The sequence below is a fragment of the Giraffa tippelskirchi genome, chromosome 6 (genome assembly GCF_054371585.1).
Source record: "Giraffa tippelskirchi isolate mGirTip1 chromosome 6, T2T-mGirTip1v1.2.pri, whole genome shotgun sequence".
NCBI lineage: Eukaryota > Metazoa > Chordata > Mammalia > Artiodactyla > Giraffidae > Giraffa > Giraffa tippelskirchi.
Window position 1 is genome coordinate 42829692 of NC_137280.1, and position 21227 is coordinate 42850918.

Consider the following 21227-nt stretch of genomic DNA (forward strand, 5'->3'; position numbering starts at 1 on the left):
AGTAATTCTTGAAATCATGTAGTTCTTTGACTTTCTTTTTATTTTTCAAAATTATTCTGGCTGTTCTGGCTTTCTGTGGGTTTTTGCTTTTCAAAATTTTTTTTTAAATTGGGTTTGTCAGTATCTACAAAAAAACACCCTGCTGGTATGTTGATGGGAATGCATCAAATCTGTAGATCAGGTTGGGGGAAATCAGTGTCGTAACAATATTGAGCCTTTGGGTAGATGAATATGGTTTATCTCTCCATTTATTTTGGTCTTTGGTTTCTTTCATCAGTGCCTTATAGTTGTCGGGACATGGATCCTGTGCATATTTTGTCAGATTATTTTTTCCTAAATGTTTGATCTTTCTTGGTGCTTTTGTTAATGGTATTGGGTTCATTTGGGGGGGGGTGTTCATCTCTTCAAATCATGTATCCGTTTTCCTTATGCTTTCACTTTTCTTTTGCTCTAGTTAGTGGCTGGATTATTTTAACAGTCTCTGTCATTGCCTTCTCTGTCTCTTGTCACTGTTCTCAACATATTATTCTGAGCCAGATTTCCTCAACCACAATTTTCCTTCTGTTACTCAGATTAAATATCTTTGCATTATAACCCCTGCAGAATAGTAGTCAAAAAAATTTTTACAAAAAAAAAAAAAATCTCCTATTTCGTGACAGAAAATTCTCAAAGTCCTGAATTCATCTACTCCTGAAGTATCTTTTTTGAGCTCTGGAAGTTAGGATATATTAATAACCGGAGGGAGTAAAGAACAGCAGTGGTTTAATAGCTAAATAGGAACAATAAGTACAGAAGCTGAGAGCCTTGAAAAATACTATATGCTTTGCCAAGTAGCTCTGAGGAAAAGTTGAACATTTCCAAATAAAAATAGAAGCTACATAACATCAAATATTGATTCTGTTCTAAGCCACGTGCTAACACTTTACACGCACTCTCATTCATCTTCACGAGAGTCTCAGATTATGGTAAGTATAATACTACCCATATTTTGCTAATGAGGGAACTGAGACTTTGAAAACTCAAGTAATCAGTTTAAGTTCACTCAACTATTAATTGGCAGAGTTGGAACTTGATTCATGGCCTGACTCTAGGGCCTATGTTTAAGTCTGCCATAGAACCATGTGGCAACTATCAGGTGGCAAATGCTCACTGACGATGAGGCAAACGGTCATTGTATCCAGGCACCACAGAGAGATGAGATTTCAGCTATTTTGGAACATTTCCAATGCTACTGATTTGTATTTAAAAAATTACTTTTCTTACCCATTTAATTTTTTTTATTGTAACTTATCTATTTTAATTTTGGCTGTGCTGAGTCTTCGTTGCTACTTGTGGGCATTCTCTAGTTGTGGTGAGCAAGGGCTACTCTTTGCTGCAGTGCACCAGCTTCTCATTGTGGTGGCTTCTCTTGTCACAGAGCACAGACTCTAGGTGCATGGGCTTCAGTAGTTGCAACATGTAGGCTCTAAGGTGTGTGGGCTTCAGTAGTTGTGGCACACGAGCTCAGTGGTTGTGGTTCGTGGCTCTAGAGGGTGGGCTCAGTAGTTGTGGTATAAGGGCTTAGTTGCCCCATGGCATATGGAACCTTCTTGGAGCAGGAACTGTACCCGTGTCCCCTGCACTGGCAGACGGATTCCTATCTACTAGGGAAGTCCCTACCCAATCAATTGTCATCTCTTCCTTCACTGTATTTGAGTTTCTTAAGAGGCAAGAAGGTTATCATAGATAAGATACAGATTAACAATAGCAGTATTTTTTTTCCAGTGCATGTGATGAATCATAGCAGCTGTCTCTGCTAATGGGAATCTCTTCATATTCCACAAGGTTAAGTATTCCTATGAACTAGAAAAATGATTTTCTGAGAACTGCAGTCATGCAGAGGATTTCAAACACATCATTCGCTTTGGGGAGATTGCCCATGCGTGACATTTGTCAATACTAGTGGGAAAGCTACTACAATCAATCCATGGAATTCCGTTTCCAGCCCCTGGTCCAGTGAGTGAAATATAGGTGGGGCTTAGAAACTGTTGTATCAAGTTGAACTGATGTGAATATTGTAGTGACTATTATATTAAGTGTAATTGGTATGAACAGTGACAATGTGAGTGCCACAAATATACATGCAAATAGTGTTAGGTCCTTTTCTGAGCACATGATGCAATTATAAATTATTCCTCAGGAAGTGTTGAACAGGAAGTGTTGGCCATTTAAGGTAAAGACATAAATTTATCTGCCCAATTAAGAGAAAAATACTCAACTAAGAACTTAATAAATGCAACTGGAATCATATTTGGTGAATAGAAATCTTAATAACCATCATCACAGAGAATACTTGAAGTCCAGAAAACTTTATTTTGTCCTGATAGGAAAACATCAATTCCTTCCCAAGAATGAAAATTCTTTTCTCCATTTATTCACACATCAAGGCAAAACAATTAATTTTTTTCTCTGTACTATATATGACCATAGATGACCTCTTATTCAAAATATTTGATCAAACTATTTACCATGTACCCATATAAGAAGAGGAACTTTATCTGCCCATAAAATACAAACTATTTTTCTTCCCTTCATTATTAGAAAAGGATTATTTTTTTTGGTTGATGCTTTATGTACTCTTGAAAGAAAATATATTAACACATGTAGAAAGTAAGAGCACTGAAAATCAGTTTGTAATGTCCATTTGTCTCTGTTTTAGAGTTCTATTAAGTCTATAAATTGGCTCAGCAAACTGTATCGAGTTCTTCGTATTTGATAGACAATCAGTCTACCTGAGAGACTGCCTTCTCCATGGGGAGGTTTCCTCTGATCAGGTATCGAATGGCTTGTTGATTATTCTGACTTCAAAGGCTACTGGCACTGAGACCTTCAAGGTGGTCTGTAATGCCCTAAGTGTTGAGGCCACCTGTCAGTGTAGCTTCCAAATTAAAGAGAATCAGTTGGGAAATGGAGGGTAAACTTCCTGTCTTTCAGATTAGGCTGATTGACCTTGAGCAGTTTTACTTCTTCAATATGAGTTACTTTGGGGAGAATATCACAAGATAATTCCAGTTCCCTTTATTGTTGGGATACATGCATTTGCTTATCAAAAAATGTAGTTATTCATTTTCGAGGTTGCAGAATTTTAGGAACATTTTTGAGTAAAGACTACGATCTTCTGTGTTTATCAGTTTCTGGAAATGTTTTGGAACTATATTTGTACTAATAGGAAGTAACTGTGTTCTAGAGATATATTTTGGAAAGAAGAAATTACAGATACTTGTCAGCTACAAGTATTTTTTGTTTGTTTGTTTTGCAAAGCTCTAATAAGTATTTGTCTAACTTTCTTTTAGACTCTCACTTACTAGATGACAGTGTTTCCCAGATATAAAAAGTAGGTCACTATGGCAGCTGAAAATAGTTTTTATTTATTTATTTTTTTTATTTCACTCATAGTTTTTAAAAATTGTATAATTGGGCTGACTCATGTCATAAAATATGATACTGAAACTGCTAAACTCTGTACTTTAACATTTTTTAAATAAAAAATTTAATACATTTATTTAATAATAAGGACTTCCCAAGTGGTGCAGTGGTAAAGAATCTACCTATCAATGCAGGAAACTTAGGAGACACAGGTTTAATTCCTGGGTCAGGAAAATTCCCTGGAGGAGGAAATGGCAACCCACTCAAGTATTCTTGCCTGGAGAAACCCATGGACCCAGGAGCCTGGCAGGCTGTCATCCATGGGGTCACAAAGAGTCGGACAAGACTGAGCACATAAACACATTTAATAATAAAAGTGATAGAAAATTAACAAACTCATAATGAATTAAAATACTTTATAGGGTTAGTTTGAGTATTTCATATAAACTGTCATCTAGATGTTTCTCTTTGTTTTGTCAATTTTTCATGTGAACTTATATGTGGAAACTTCATTTTCTTAAGTATATGTCTCTAGATTTAAGTCTAACAACAAAACCCACTGAGGTTTGTGCACATTATTTTAAGGCATTTGGAAGAAAAGAAAATAATTCCTATTTATTAGGCTGTCTGAAACTGTCACATTGTAGGAAGTTAACTTAAGCAGACAAAAATACTACAAAGCAACTCTTCACCAACCATTTTTAGATATAGCCTCAGTAGTACAGAATTACTTTTTTAAATTGTAACTGTGAGCTGGAACTGAATAGAGAGGAACAGTTTGAAATATCTGATGATGATTGGTAATGATTGATACATTAATGGTAATGTACATTGCAGTTTCAGTGTTTGCATTTCTCCCTTGAGTTAGTAAACTTCAGAATCAATAATTATGAGATGTTACCTGGGTATCCAAAATGGCATTTAGGAGACCACAGTGGCATTGGTTGTTGCTTTATGGAGTTATGTTTATCACATAGATTTTTAAAAACTTTTTATTTTAAAATAACTTTTAGGCTTAGAGAAAAGTTGCAAAAATAGTCCAGATTTTCATATACCCTTCATTCAGCTTTCTGTATATTTCCCTGATTTTAACACCTTGCATAACTATGGTATAGCTACCAAAGTTTAAAAAAGTAACTTAGGTACAATACTGTTAATGTACAGACTTTGTTCAGATTTCACCAGATTTTCTAATAATGTCCTTAATTCTGTTCCAGGATCCACCCCAGAATCCCACATTGCATTTAGTTAGCATGACTTTTTAGTCTCCTTTGTGTGTGCTTAGTCACTCAGTCATGTCTGACTCCTTGCGATCCGGTGGACTGTAGCCCACCAGGCTCCTCTGTCCATGGGGATTCTCCAGGCAAGAATACTGGAGTGGGTGCCATGCCCCCACATCTCCTGTTACTCCTGGCTAGGGAATGCTGACTAGGGCTGCATCAGCCATGTTGCAATCATGAAATTACTTTGAGGGTACAGGCACTTTTTAGGGAAGGTCGAGGTAAAAACTCAAGAAGCCGCCATTTCAGCCCTGGAATGCTTGTTATGTAAGAGAAAACTGAATTTCTGTATTAAATAACCTTTACCCCAGGTCTCTGTTACTTAAAAATCACATGTAGTTACCAGCCAGTAGGGGGTATCTTTCTATATCTCCACTGCATCATCATCATCCAAGCCTCTCCCATCTCTTGCTTGACCTTTGGAAAAAAATAATGGAAGTATCTCACATGCCTGCTTAAAAGTCTTTGATAAATTCTATTAAGCTTAAGGGCTTCCTTGGTGGCTCAGATGGTAAAGAATCTGCCTGCAATGAGGGAGACCTGGGTTTGATCCCTGGGTTGGGAAGATCCACTTGAGAAGGGAAAGGCTTCAGTATTATGACCTGGAGAATTCCATGGACTGTATAGTCCATGTGGTGGCAAAGAGTCAGACACAACTGAGTGACTTTCACTTTCATTAAGCTAAAGTGAGATACAAGTTCTTTAACATGGCATGACAGGCCCCTGTGAAGTTTCTCCAGGTCATCTTGTATCACTTATTTCCGTCTTTATTCCCTGCCAGGGAGAAGCCTTCCTTGGACATGTCTAGTTTTGTCTCACCCCAGGGCCTTTGCACGTGTTTGGATTACCTGGAAATATCTACTCCCTATTTCTTCTCCCCGCCAACTCTCTTTAAATTCCAAATACTAGAACTCTGTCTTCCTTTAATTTCTAAGTTAAATGTCACCTCTCTGACCATTCTGCCTAATTTCAGTCATTTCCTCACACTCCACCATAATTTCCAATTCTTTCCATCTTTTGGTTTTCATCACCATACTTATTTCAGTGTATCATAATTGTATTGTTTTAACATGTTCTTTGCCTCTCTTTTGCATTAAATCTGAAGTACTATGAGGGCATGAGTGATGTTATATTTGCTCACTAGCTTTGTTTTCTGTTTGCAAGCACCTAACAGGAGTGGGGCGGCTGCGACAGCACACGAGTGGCTAAGAGGAGCTACCCCACGTGTGAGGTCAGGGGCGGCGGCTGCGCTTTGCTGAAGCAGCCCTGAAGAGAGACCCCACGTCCAAGGTAAGAGAAACCCAAGTAAGACAGTAGGCACTGAGAGAGGGGATCAAAGGGCAGGCAGACTAAAACTACAATCACAGACAACTAGCCAATCTGATAACATGGACCACAGCCTTGTCTAACTCAATGAAACTAAGCCACGCCATATGGGGCCACCCAAGATGGATGGGTCATGGTGGAGAGGTCTGACAGAATGTGGTCCACTGGAGAAGGGAATGGCAAACCACTTCGGTATTCTTGCTTTGAGAACCCCATGAACAGCATGAAAGGCAAAAAGATAGGACACTGAAAGATGAACTCCCCAGGTCAGTAGGTGCCCAATATGCTACTGGAGATCAGTGGAGAAATGAATGAATTTTCCAGAAAGAATGAAGGGATGGAGCCAAAGCAAAAAGAAAACACCCAGCTGTGGATGAGACTGGTGATAGAAGTGAAGTTTGATGCTGTAAAGAGCAATATTGCATAGGAACCTGGAATGTTAGGTCCATGAATCAAGGCAAATTGGAAGTGGTCAAACAGGAGATGACAAGAGTGAACATCGACACTCTAGGAATCAGTGAACTAAGATGGACTGGAATGGGTGAATTTAACTCAGATGACCATTATATCTACTACTGTGGGCAGGAATCCCTTAGAAGAAATGGAGTAGCCATCATGGTCAACAAAAGAGTCCAAAATGCAGTACTTGGATGCAATCTCAAAAATGACAGAATGATCTCTGTTCATTTCCAAGGCAAACCATTCAATATCACGGTAATCCAAGTCTATTCCCTGACCAGTAACACTGAAGAAGCTGAAGTTGAACAGTTCTATGAAGACCTACAGGACCTTCTAGAACTAACACCCAAGAAAGATGTCCTTTTCATTATAGGGGACTGGAATGCAAAAGTAGAAAGTCAAGAAACACCTGGCGTAACAGGCAAATTTGGCCTTGGAGTACAGAATGAAGCAGGGCAAAGGCTAATAGAGTTCTGCCAAGAGAACGCACTGGTCCTGGCAAACACCCTCTTCCAACAACACAAGAGAACAGCCTACACATGGATATCACCAGATGGTCAATATCAAAATCAGATTGATTATATTCTTTGCAGCCAAAGATGGAGAAGCTCTACACAGTCAGCAAAAACAAGACCGGGAGCTGACTGTGGCTCAGATCATGAACTCCTTATTGCCAAATTCAGGCTGAAATTGAAGAAAGTGGAGAAAACCACTAGACCATTCAGGTATGACCTAAATCAAATCCCTTTTGACTATACAGTGGAAGTGAGAAATAGATTTAAGGGACTAGATCTGATAGACAGAGTGCCTGATGAACTATGGATGGAGGTTCGTGACATTGCACAGGAGACAGGGAGCAAGACCATCCCCAAGAAAAATAAATGCAAAAAAGCAAAATGGCTATCGGAGGAGGCCTTACAAATAGCTGTGAAAAGAAGGGACATGAAAAGCAAATGAGAAAAGGAAAGATATATCCATTTGAATGCAGAGTTCCAAAGAATAGCAAAGAGAGATAAGAAAGCCATCCTCAGCAATCAATGCAAAGAAATAGAGGAAAACAACAGAATGGGAAAGACTAGAGATCTCTTCAAGAAAACTAGAGATATCAAGGGAATATTTCATGCAAAGATGGGCTCAATAAAGGACAGAAATGGTAGGGACCTAAAAGAAGCAGAAGATATTGAGAAGAGGTGGCAAGAATACACAGAAGAACTGTACAAAAAAGATCTTCATGACCCAGATAATCATGATGGTGTGATCACTCACCTAGAGCTAGACATACTGGAATGTGAAGTCAAGTAGGTCTTAGGAAGCATCATTACAAACAAAGCTAGTGGAAGTGATGGAATTCCAGTTGAGCTATTTCAAATCCTGAAAGATGACGCTGTGAAAGTGCTGCACTCAGTGTGCCAGCAAACCTGGAAAACTCAGCAGTGGCCACAGGACTGGAAAAGGTCAGTTTTCATTCCAATTCCAAAGAAAGGCAATGCCAAAGAATGCTCAAACTACCGCACAATTGCACTCATCTCACATGCTAGTAAAGTAATGCTCAAAATTCTCCAAGCCAGGCTTCAGCAATACGTGAACCGTGAACTTCCATGTGTTCAAGCTGGTTTTAGAAAAGGCAGAAGAACCAGAGATCAAATTGCCAACATCTGATGGATCATCCAAAAAGCAAGAGAGTTCCAGAAAAACATCTATTTCTGCTTTATTGACTATGCCAAAGCCTTTGACTGTGTGGATCACAATAAACTGTGGAAAATTCTGAAAGCGATGGGAATACCAGACCACCTGACCTGCCTCTTGGGAAACTTGTATTCAGGTCAGGAAGCAACAGTTAGAACTGGACATGGAACAACAGACTGGTTCCAAATAGGAAAAGTAGTACGTCAAGGCTGTATATTGTCACCCTGCTTATTTAACTTATATGCAGAGTACATCATGAGAAATGCTGGGCTGGAGGAAGCACAAGCTGGAATCAAGATTGCCAGGAGAAATATCAATAACCTGAGATATGCAGATGACACCACCCTTATGGCAGAAAGTGAAGAAGAACTAAAGAGCCTTTTGATGAAAGTGAAAGAGGAGAGTGAAAAAGTTGTCTTAAAGCTCAACATTCAGAAAACTAAGATCATGGCATCTGGTCCCATCACTTCATGGCAAATAGATTGGGAAACAGTGAAAACAGTGTCAGACTTTGTTTTATGGGGCTCCAAAATCACTGCTGATGGTGATTGCAGCCATGAAATTAAAAGATGCTCACTCCTTGGAAGGAAAGTTATGACCAACCTAGACAGAATATTAAAAAGCAGAGACATTCCTTTGCCAACAAATGTGCATCTAGTCAAGGCTATGGTTTTTCCAGTGGTCATGTATGAATGTGAGAGCTGGACTATAAAGAAAGCTAAGCACCAAAGAATTGATGCTTTTGAATTGTGGTGTTGGAGAAGACTCTTGAGAGTCCCTTGGACTGCAAGAAGATCCAACCAGTCCATCCTAAAGGAGATCAGTCCTGGGTGTTCATTGTAAGGACTGATGTTGAAGCTGAAACTCCAATACTTTGGCCACCTCATGTGAAGAGCTGACTCATTTGAAAAGACCCTGATGCTGGGAAAGATTGGGGGCAGGAGGAGAAGGGGATGACAGAGGATGAGATGGTTGGATGGCATCACCAACTCAATGGTCATGGGTTTGGGTGGACTCTGGGAGTTGATGATGGACAGGGAGGCCTGGCGTGCTGCGGTTCATGGGGTCGCAAAGAGTCGGGCATGACTGAACGACTGAACAGGAGTGCCTGGTATTGGCTGATTCACAACCATGCTGACCGTTAATTACTGATGTCCAGGCCCTTTCCTCCTGTGTGCATGCATACTCAGTTGCTTAGTCATGTCTGTCACTTTGGCACCCCATGGACTGTAGTCCACCAGGCTCCTCTGTCCATGAAATTTTCCAGGTAAGAATACTAGGGTAGGTTGCTATTTCCTCCTCCAGGGGATCTTCACGAGCCATGGATCAAACCTCCATCTCCCGCGTCTCTGGCATTTGCAGGCAGATTCTTTGCTACTAGCCACCTGGGAAGCCTCATCCTCCTACAGTCAGATTCAATTGGTCAGTAGTGGGACCCAGAATCAGTACACTCTACAGGTTCTCCAGGTGATTCTAATATACAGCGAGGCTCGAGAAGCACCACACAAGGCCAATAGTTCTCAACCTTTGAGTGTACATCCAAGTCACTGGATGAGCTTTTAAAGTAATACTGGTATATGTACCCCACCACTAGAATTCTGACTTATTTGGTCCGGGTGAGGGCTCTGAGTATCAAAATCTCTCCTAGTGTTTCTTCAGAGTGGGAGCTAATTGTATTAATGTTCAGTACATATCTATTGCTGAATTAACATGGCTTACTATGCAATTAATTTAAACATAATCATGTACAACTTATATGTGATAGTGCTGTTATATTGATTTCCTCTTCAATGAAAATTTTTTTAATCTCTTTGTCAGTAACTATCTCTGTTCTAGTCAAATTAGAGTTTTCTTAACACCCTCTCTCCACTTTTTTTCTCCTCTGGCTTGTATTACTAATTGCTCTTGGTCACCCTGGGACGCAGTGGGGTTCTCGTTTCCTTACATCAGTTAGCCTTGTAACTATTGCATGATTCTCAGTGTTGTATCTGCAGCCATACCAAGTTCACACCTGAAATTAAAAGTCAGTTGTATGTTTTCACTTATATGTAGGATCTAAAAAATAGAATAAATAAAACCAAAACAGACTCATAGGAAGCAAACTAGTAGCCGTGGGGAGAGAGGTGGAGGGAGAGGCAAGATGGGAGGAGGGGATTAAGAAATACAAACTATTAGGTATAAAATAAATAAGATACAAGGATGTGGTGTACAGCACAGGGAATATAGTCACTATAACAACTTAATATGGAATATAATCTAAAATATCAAATAACTATATTATACACCTGAAACTAATATAGTATTGTAAGTTGACCATACTTCAATTTAAAAAAAATATTCATAGCAAAAAAAGAAAAATCAGTTATTTCCCTATGTACAATCCTCACTCCCCAGACCACCCCTCACACAGAACCTGGCACAAAGCCTATCACAGAGATGTTTGGCTCATGTTTGTTGAATGAATTTATCAGCTGTATATAAAAAGGGTTTCCATACCCCAACCTCCAAAAAAATGCCCTGTGTTCTCTTTTCCTGAGTCCACAGCATTTTCTTCCAGAAGCCTCTGTTCTTGAGCCACAGAGACCTTTCTTGGGCAGGGGAAGTAAGATCAACTTCCTGGTTGAAGCCACAATGAAAAGACAGCTCCCAGGTTTCTTTGTGCAAAGGGGCTTAACCCACACACCCACTCCCACCGCAGCCAGAATGCTACCTTTTCCTGTCTTCTAAGTTTAATATTTATGTTCTTCTGTGTACATTTTAATGTTTTATTCCAATATGACTTTTACTGTAAGAAATGATTTTTTTAGTGAATTTAAAGGAGCCACACCATCTGTCACACCATGGGACACTCTGACGATCTCTGAGAAATAGAAGGTAGGCTGCCTCTTGTCACAAAAGGCCAACCCCAGTGGAGATAGTGCTTTCTACTGGGAGTAACAAAACCGAGCACCAGGACCAGAATTCTTTACAAGTTATGAAATGAATGCAAAGGATTGTTGGTATTGAAATTCACGCTCTTACTAAAAAGAAGACTAGAAAGCATCATGTTTACCCTCGGAACACTTTCCATCCAGCTTGCAAAACACTGCTGCAGCCAAACCACACAGTCCTGAGACCATCAACTCCATAAGGTCCAGGACTTTGCCCACTTAAAGTTGCACCCCGCTACCAAGGACAGTAAGCATGCAACAAATACATGCTGAATGTTGAACTAATGAACTAAAACATGCAATGGAGCAGAAAATCACTGGATTTTCTAAGGAAATGATAACAACAACGTGGGAATGAGAGCTTACTGTGAGGTGAGGGTTTTGGGATACAGACAGACAAGAGCAGTGAAAAAGACTCCCCGCTTCTGCGCTTTTATGTGTGTGTCATTGTTCCAGAGACACCAGTCCTGGAGGGGACAAGGACATAATTCATCCGCCCTCACAGGGGACCAGGGGGAAATAGGACCCGAGCCCATTATGAATTGCTTTGTTTGTGAGCTCCTAACCATGTAATTGTTTTAACGACTAGCAGGTGGGTAAGAGATCCAGGTTTTCAGAACCTCAGACTATTGTAAGTGAGGGGATTAGTGAGTGTGAGTGAATCAGGATGGGCTTCAGCTTGAGACCCTCAGAAAGTTTGTTTAGAAACAAAAGAAAAAGATGGCTCAGTGGTAAGTGAAAAGCGTGGGAAAACAACACTGGGTTCTGTTTAAACAAGAATTCCTTCCTGGAAAAGCTTATCTTGCTGTGTTCCAAGTCTAAGCCCAAGCTTAGACGATCACAGGTGCTTTGGGGCTAATCCCTTTTTGCAGTATTATTGGAATGCACACCTGAGAAACAGAATTCAGCTGCCCTAACAGGGACCTGGGGAGGGACCAGCTTTCCTGGTATCCAGAGCCCCAGACCCTGCTTCTTGGATTCTAACTTCTTTGCCTGGTATGCACATCTCTGTTGCAGTTTCTTTTTCCCTCTAAATCTAGGAAAACTTGATACTGTGTACTTGCCCTCCTTCTCTAAGGTGTCTGCAATGAGCGTTCCCAAATAGGGAATTCACCCATTTCAGGGTGAAGGGAGAAACCCTCGTTTAAAATCTATCACCATGAAGGCTTTCGTTTCCCAAACCTGTCAAATGAATGTGAATGCTACTGAATGAACACATCAAGGCGATACAATGCTAACAAATGGTGTTCTGTTTCCCATGCTCATAGTCTTCTTGTGATGGAAGGTTCTCTCTTAGATTACCTTCAAGTTCCCATCTATCCTTCCAGATCATTATAAATTTCATACTTTCATAGAACTGTCTAGTAAAAATGGACATTGGCTCCCAAGCAACTCCCTATAATCTTCCTGCTCTCTCAGTCAGATGGAATCACTATAGTCTTTTCTCCTGAATCATAAATATTTTTACTTAGGAGCAGAGGAAGCAAATGGTACCCTGGTTGGCACAAGGTATGGAGTACTCTCTTAGAACCTAACAATGAATGAATCAGACACCAGAAGCCTCTTGAAAACTCACATCGTCCCTTCTTAATTCAGCATCTTTTCTTGTTAATAAAGTTCCAATAGATTCTGAGAGCCATGAGAGAAAGCTTTGAAAAACAAATTGGGCAGCCCCCGGCACTGAGATGCATCCACCCAGCCTGACACTTGGCCTCTCTATAGAGAGCATCCTTTGAATCTTGAAACTGTTCCAAGCAGTGCTCCAAGTGCTTTGTATACATGAACCCGGTAACCCTCACACCACGGTGTGCTGTGCCAGTGGGCAAATGGAGATGTTGGCTTTACTCAAGTTCCCCCAGTTCAAATACGAAGAGCTGGTATTTGAACTAAGTCTGCCTGGCTGTAAAGTCCAGGCTCTTAACTGCCACACCACCTGCCCTTTCACGGATAGAAAATTGAGCAGGTGCTACAGTAGCCTGACTTTGCCCTCTACAGACTTCCCAAGCCCCAGGCAGCATACCTGGGACAGTACATGGCCCTCCTTTTGACTATAGAAAGCTGCTCAGACCAGATTAACTGAATTCCATGTTTGTCTTTTTATGGTTAGGCAAATACTATGTGTAGAATCTTATGTTCTTCTTTTCCAAAGTCTCCATAAACTAATCACTGTATTGTTGAGTTGCTAAGTGGTTCCAACTCTTTACGGTAACCCCATAAACTGCAGCATGCCAGTCTTCCCTGTCCTTCCTTGTCTCCCGGAGTTTGCTCAAATTCACGTCCATTGAGTTGATGATGCCATCCAACCATCTCATTCTCTGTTGCCCCTTCTCCTCCTGCCCTCAATCTTACCCAGCATCAGGGTCTATTCCAGTGAGTCAGCTCTTCTCATCAGGTGGCCAAAGTATTAGAGCTTCAGCTTCAGCATCAGTTGTTCCAATGACTATTCAGGGTTGATTTCCTTTAGGATTGACTAGTTTGATCTCCTTGCTGTCCAACAGACTCTCAAGAGTCATCTCCAGCACCACAGTTCAAAAGCATCAATTCTTCAGTGCTCAACCTTCTTTATGGTCCAACTCTCACATCCATACATGACTACTGGAAAAACCATAGCTTTGACTAGACGGATCTTTGTCAACAAAGTGATGTCTCTGCTTTTTAATATGCTGTCTAGGTTTGCCATAGCTTTTCTTCCAAGGAGCAAGAGTTTTTTACTTTCATGGCTACAGTCACTGTATAATGTTCAACATTCTAAAATTTACCCCCATATCTTTATTTCCAATTCCCTCCCCCCTCTCCCCCCCAAATCTGACCTCTTTCCCTAAGTTTGTATGTTTGCTTTGGAAGTATTATGTTAGTTCCTGTTGTACAATATAATGACTTTTTCTATACATTTCAAGATGATTACCACATAAATCTAGTTATGAAGTGTCAGCACAAATATATTACTTAGTTATTGACTATATTCCCTATATTGTACATTTCCAATATTTATTTTGCAACTGGTAGTTTGTACCTCTTAATCTCCCTCACCTATTTCTTTTTTACCCAACCTCACTCCTCTCTGGTAACCATCTGTTTGTTCTCTGTACCTATAATTCGGTTTCTGTTTTGTTATGTTTGCTCATTTGTTTTGTTTTTTAGATTCCACTTATAAGTGAGATCATATAGTATTTGTCTTTCTCTGTCTGACTTATTTCACTTAGCTTAATATCTTATAGATCCATTCATGTTATCACAAATGTCAAGATTTCATTCATTTTTACTGCTAAATAATATCCCGTTGTATATACATATACACACCACATCTTCTTTATCCATTCATCTGTGATGGACATGGTTGCTTCTATATCTTGGCTATTGTAAATAATGCTTCAGTGGATACCAGGGTGCATATATCTTTTCTAATTAGTGTTTTTGTTTCTTTGAGTAAATACCCAGGAGCGGAATTGTTGGATCATATGGTAGTTTTAATTTTTTGAGAAATTTGTTCCCATGATACATTTTTGAGCTGCAAAGATCTTGATTGCTATATGGCTGTCTACATGAGTCTGTGCTTTCACTCCACAGGCCATCTTTGGTCAGGCATAACAGTCAGCCTCCAAGTTTCTCTCTGTTTCCCTCCCTGTCTCTATATATATGTGTGTGTATATATATATATATATATATATATATATATGTTGGAATATATATGGGACACACAGAGGCGCATATATATAAGAATATAGAAAGCAGTAAACTAGGGTTTCACATGTATCATCTTATTTAATCTTCATGACAGCCCTATGAAGTAGGTACTCTCTTTATACCCACATTACAGAGAAACTGGGGCCTAGGGGTTACTAGCTAACTCAGGCTTTGAGATTCTTCTCTGACTCCAGGACCCTTGGTGGGCCCGTTTGCATTCACAGCAGGGAAAGCAGTGAACTGCCGTGATAATATAAGCATGGCAATACTGAATTGAACACTCCAGTCCTTCCTTTATAAAGGAACTTATAAAAACACAGTAGAGTATTTTTTACTCTGGATGTAAAAATACATCCATTGCAGTCAGTCTCTTGAGGGAAACTGACAATTCGAGAGGAATCAAAGGAGTTTTCCTTTTCCTTGCTACTCCTGATTGACGGCTTGTCACCTTTAAAAGGGGAACAATAATATCTGCCTCATTGGCTTATTGTGAAGATGATTGGAAATAAAGATGACTAAGCACCTTGCTGAGTGTGGGTCACCTGGGACGCCCTCAATAAATGCAAACCTTCCCTGGTATTATGCAGTGAAGTTCTGCATTGTGATTATCATTAATAAGCTTACAAATTAACTGTTATAACTCATATGAAAATTCATACTTTTAAAATGTGCAACACTCTGATATGATCATTTTTATTTGATTCATGAAAGAGAAAATGTTATAAAATATTTTCCATGTCTAATTCCACTCCAGTTGGGATCCAACTTTTATCATCACCTACCTTCTTTCTCCATTTGTGTACAAATAGAACATTCCCTCAATGAATCATGTGAGTTTCAGAAGCCACTTATACCCACCGGTTAAAACATTAAATTTACCAGAGTCCACTCTGTAATTGTGCTTTATTACTTACTCACAATATTTTTTCCTATCAACAAGAGACAGTGAAATTAAGTCTGACATTTTAGAAGAACAAAATGGCACCCCACAACCTGACGAGGAGGATGTAAGAGCCTCCCTTCCAGTGCCAATCTGTCTGAGGGCCCAAAATAAACAAATGGTGGGGGAAGGAGGACAGGGGAATGGGGACGAATGACGAATTATACGTGAGCCAAAGAGAATAAAACCCAAACTGAAATAGGCCAAACACATAAATTGCTATTAAATCATGGCTTTTATTTTTCCTGCCTTCTCCCTGCTAACGTTTGGTTTCTCAGTAAATGAAAGGAATCATTTGAAGTAAGGGCCTGGAGAAGGCAGGCCTCTGACCTCTAGCTCGACCACAGAGATCAAAGGCAGGCCCCATATGTGTGAGATAGTATCTTTTCCAGGCAAGTGGGCATGATGTTTCGTGATGCATTAGTGTGGAAACAGACAAATAGCCAAGCTAGTGACCGCTGGGAGGGAAATGATTGACGTGGGGACTGAGCACAAGGAATGGTGGAATCGGAAAGCCCGTCGCCTTTTGGATGACTTTTGGGTTTTCTTTTAGTTCTCACAAATCCTTTAGTGGTTTTGTTGTTATTGTAGTTAATTGTGTTACTCGTGACTTCAGTCCAGACCATGTTTTCATGTTTGCAATGAACATTTATCTCTGCAAGCATGTGCCTCATTTATTTTTTTAACCTCCTTTATGTTTAAATGCAATGAAATTTTTTGTTTTGCAAGGCAAGGCTCTTACATATAGTTTGTGTGTGTGTGTGTGTGTGTATAGATAAATAATATAACTAAATCTTTACTGGTAATTATAATAAAATGCCTTTAGTAAAATCTCCACATGAAAACAGATTGGACTATTCAGCAGCTCCAAAGGCTCTACTCTGTATGGAAACTATGCTTCTCTTTTCCTCTATTGTTTTCTCCCACCCATCCCACCCCCACTCAGCACCCACACACACACACACTCCCCTCCACAGAAAGAATTAATCTTGGGGGCGGTTCTCCCATTCTTTCTGGGGCCACTGCTGCATTGACAGTAGGATGTTGTTGTCCAGTTCCAGGAAGTCATCACCAGCTTAGAAGCTTTCAAATGTCTTGGCCTTCACACTGTCCTTCATCAGGCTAATCATTAATGTTCCTCAAAAAGAGAGCAAAGCAGAATGGAGGTGAGATGGACTTCAGACCAAGGGGTTGAACTTGACCTTTCCTCATTTTCCTTGAGCACTCCATGGTGATATTTCTGTGGGGAAGCCAAGGGCAACATAGGCTCAGGTCATGGTGCTGCCTTTCTAACCTCCTCTGTTTTCTTTCTCTTTTTACCTTCCTGTCTAGATCTCACTCTCTATCCTCACTTCATGCCTCTCAATTTATTCCTATTCCCAACTTTTTCTTTGCCCCAATCCTTAATTGAATAGTTCCAGTTAGCATTTTCATGGAAAACAAACAAACAGAACATAGCCTTCCTTGATTAATATACTCATTTCCTATTCCTGCTTGTGGGTTAATCCTTGCCCCTGTTTTTGCAGCATACATTCACACCCCAACATATGCACACATATTCTAACATACACACACAATATAAATACTAATAGACACATACCAACACACTAACATGCACACTAAAACAGACACACACACTAACACACACACACACTCAAATACACATGTACTAACACACACTCCAACATACACACTGGTCTGTGTACTAACACACCAATACACAGTAATATACTAACACTAACACAGCAACACACTAATACACATAGCATCTCACACATGCATACACATCCACAGGCATGCATGCATACATGCAAGAAATAGTCACCTCTGAACCCTGGAATGTATTTCTTCATTATCTAGCTGACATCCTCAGGAGGAGAGGCAGATCGCCAGTTTCCAAGATCATCTAGTTGTCCACTGATAACTGAGCTGAGAGGAATTCTTGTCACTCTTTCTGTGAATAAAAATTACTATGAAAATCTTGCCAAAGCTGGAAAACTGCCCCGAAGGTGAAATCAAAGCCTACACTGTGGCTAAAATGTGAGAATGTAATAATTGGGCTTTCTGCTTTCAAGTAAGCCCCCAGGAGCAGAAATGTGCCTGTCCTTGAGGGCTTTGAAAAGGACAAATTGAAGCATCAAGATCTTCATCATGGGCCAAATAGGAGATGATTCCTGCTAACACGATATTCATAATGTTCAGGCACCACCAGATAATGGACAACTCAGCACTATAGCTTTATCTAAATAATGTAAATGTGGATTTACATTAGCCATTTTAAAATTCTTTAGTGTGAACTGGTATGGAGTAGATTAATACAGCCTCAATTACCAGATTAAAAAAAAAGCAGTCTGGTGCTCTCCCTGCCCCCTTGTATCTGTCTAGACAATTTTAGACAAAAGAAACTCATTTGCTCTTGGAGGTGTTGAATGAAAAGTCACTGGGGGTTAGCTGGAGGGTGGGGGAGGGGATGGAAGTCAAAGGACTTATGGCAAAGAGACTTATACCTTACATGATCTAAAACTGGGGATGTACTCTGTATAGAACCATTTTAGGAATGACTGGGGGTGTGCTGGTAGGGGGAAGGAGCTCAGTGACTAAAGTCAAAGGAAGAATTAATTTTCTTCTAAATTTTTCTCATCGCCTCTTTTCTTCAGTAGAGTATAAAATAATCTTATAATAAATATAAATTTTATTATTTTAGTACAAATATGCAAATATACTTTCATTTCTAAATCAGTTGAATATAATATTTTTTAAAATTACTAGCCAAAATTTTATTTCCATAGTACCTTTAGAAACTATGCTGTGGGCTCTAGGGCAAGATGTTTTATAAAACCACCTTAAAATAAGGGCCATTTTTCTACTTCTGAAAACAAATTCCTACTGACTCCAAGACTGACCTGTACTATGCAAAGCATGATGCCAAAAAATCAGCTGTGTGCCTCCCAGACAATTTTTAATGATACTTCTAGACCAGAACTACTCTATTATTAGACTAGTTAATTAAAAAATGTTATTCATCATAAAAGATAATTTGAGAAGAAATTTATTATTAGTTAATAAAATACAAAGGATGTTTTACTTGGCAAAAATTAGCAAATGAAATGCAAACCCCATTTTAATGACCTTGACAGTTTGTGTCACTGACTTTTATGCAACTTCTGCTGGAATAGCTCCTTTGTGGCTCTGTTGTGTGGGGACAAGCATCTATCATACAAACTGTGGTGCTTCATTTATTCATTTGCCTATTTTCCAGTGAACAATCAATTCCTGAAGAGCTGGGACAATTAATGTTTACACTTCCAGCACCCAACATAGTGTCAATAACACAGTAGAGACCCAATGAATGTTTCCTAAGTGCATTTTATTTCATTTCAGAACAAATGCAGGTGAAATCAGTTGGTTGGATTCCTAGAAATATCTTATTTTTAGCCATTGTACACCAATTCTTACAGTTAATAATATATAATGATTGATAGTGAAATTTGAGATATTGATATAATTTATGTGACTCATCAGTTGCTCCTTGATCTTAAAATAGTTCTATGGTACTCTAATTTGGAATTGTGTTCCCCAAGGGGAGCTATCTATAAAGCATGTTCCCAGATGGTATGTTAACCTTGATCTATTGAAGTCAGGGGAGGGATCATAGTGTTTATCATATTTACTTTTATCTCATTCTTTTAACTCTTTATTGTGTATATTTTGTGATATGCATAATTTAAGTATTTACCTACATATATTTGTCGTATGCTAATGGAATTATGTCAACAAAAATATATGGTCACACTGGTTTAGAGAACTGGGCTAGGTGACACAATTTTCTGGTATTTCTCATTATGTTGAATATAAATGAAATAATATAAACCTTTATTTAACTTACATTTATGAGAACCTCCTATATGCAGAACACCGTTTTAATTACTAGGCATAAGCATACAAGGATAGATGAGACATTTGCTTTTCTCAAAGAGCTTTTTGGTCTAATAGAAGAGATGAGACTTCAAGTTATATAAATAAATGCCATTCCTCCCTCACTTTGGCAAAGATTTTCAGATTCCTTCTTTCTCTTCTTGGACCACAATAGTGCTTGATATCTCTTGGAGTGATTTAATACTGGGTCAGTTAGGAATACATCTGGCTGCATGTTACAATGTTCAACTAATAGTAGCTTACGTATAGGAGTTTGTTATTTGTAAATCTGGATTTGCAGTCTCCTTGCTTATGTTGATTCACCTGATCACTGGTATTATTAGGCAAGGAGGTTACAACATCCCTGTTATTTTCATTCTTGTACTTGTTGCCTCTTGACATAAGATGGCTGCTGTGTCTCCATCTATTACTTTTCTCATTCCAGTTAGGAAGAGATAGAAGGACAATGAAAGACTCTGTCTGTTTTTATCTGAAAACCAAAAGTTTTTATGGACTCTCCCTTAGCATACTTTGCCCTGCATCCTTTTGGAGAAGACTGTGTCATAGGTCACCCCTAGTTTAAGAGAGGCTGCAAAATCAAGCATTTGGCTTTCTAGTTTTTATGATAAATAAGGAAAACAAAGACAACTGGTTAGGAACGGTGAAGTTGAGAGAGTCAACCTATAGTAGCAGACACTGAAAATACGTTACCTAATATTTTAGGTATTGGTGTGAATTACTTCCTACCAAACCAAAAGCTCCTTGAGATAAAATATGACTTCACTTCTCTTGCAATAAGTATTTGTTGATTGAATGAATAAATAAGTGAGTTTAATTACATTAGGGCAGGATAAATGTAGGTTCTTTCTAGTTTGCTAAATCTAGTTTTCAATCAGTTCAGTTCAGTTCAGTCGCTCAGTCATGTCCGACTCTTTGCGACCCCATGAACTGCAGCACACCAGGCCTCTCTGTCCATCACCAACTCCCGGAGTCTACCCAAACCCATGTCCATTGAGTCGGTGATGCCATCCAACCATCTCATCCTCTGTTGTCCCCTTCTCCTCCTGCCCTCAATCCTACCCAGTATTAGGGTCTTTTACAATGAGTCAACCCTTCACATGAGGTGGCCAAAGTATTGGAGTTTCAGCTTCAACATCAGACCTTCCAGTGAACACCCAGGATTGATCTCTTTTAGGATGGATTGATTTGATCTCCTTGCAGTCCAAGGGACTCTCAAGAGTCTTCTCCAACACCACAGTTCAAAAGCATCAATTCTGCAGCGCTCAGCTTTCTTCACTGTCCAACTCTCACATCCATACATGACCACTGGAAAAACCATAGCCTTGACTAGACGGACTTTTGTTGGCAAAGTAATGTCTCTGCTTTTAAATATGCTATCTAGGTTGGCCATAACCTTACTTCCAAGGAGTAAGCGTCTTTTAATTTCATGGCTGCAGTCACCATCAGCAGTGATTCTGGAGCCCAAAAAAATAAAGTCTGACACTGTTTCCACTGTTTCCCCATCTATTTCCCATGAAGTGATGGGACCAGATGCCATGGTCTTAGTTTTCTGAACGTTGAGCTTTAAGCCAACTTTTTCAC

General features: G+C 39.5%; 1 protein-coding gene across 3 annotated transcripts in view; it reads left to right on the top strand.

Annotated features, from left to right (window-relative positions):
* EYA1 (EYA transcriptional coactivator and phosphatase 1) overlaps positions 1 to 21227 on the top strand; it is a 659176-nt gene that overhangs the window by 45389 nt on the left and 592560 nt on the right. For 2 of the 3 annotated variants that reach the window (XM_081501749.1, XM_081501707.1), the window contains exon 2: positions 5850 to 5975. The gene's annotated coding sequence lies outside the window, so the exon portion shown is untranslated. Of the gene's footprint in view, positions 1 to 5849; positions 5976 to 9461; positions 9579 to 21227 lie in introns of all 3 variants that reach the window. The other variant, XM_081501709.1, reaches the window with a different exon arrangement.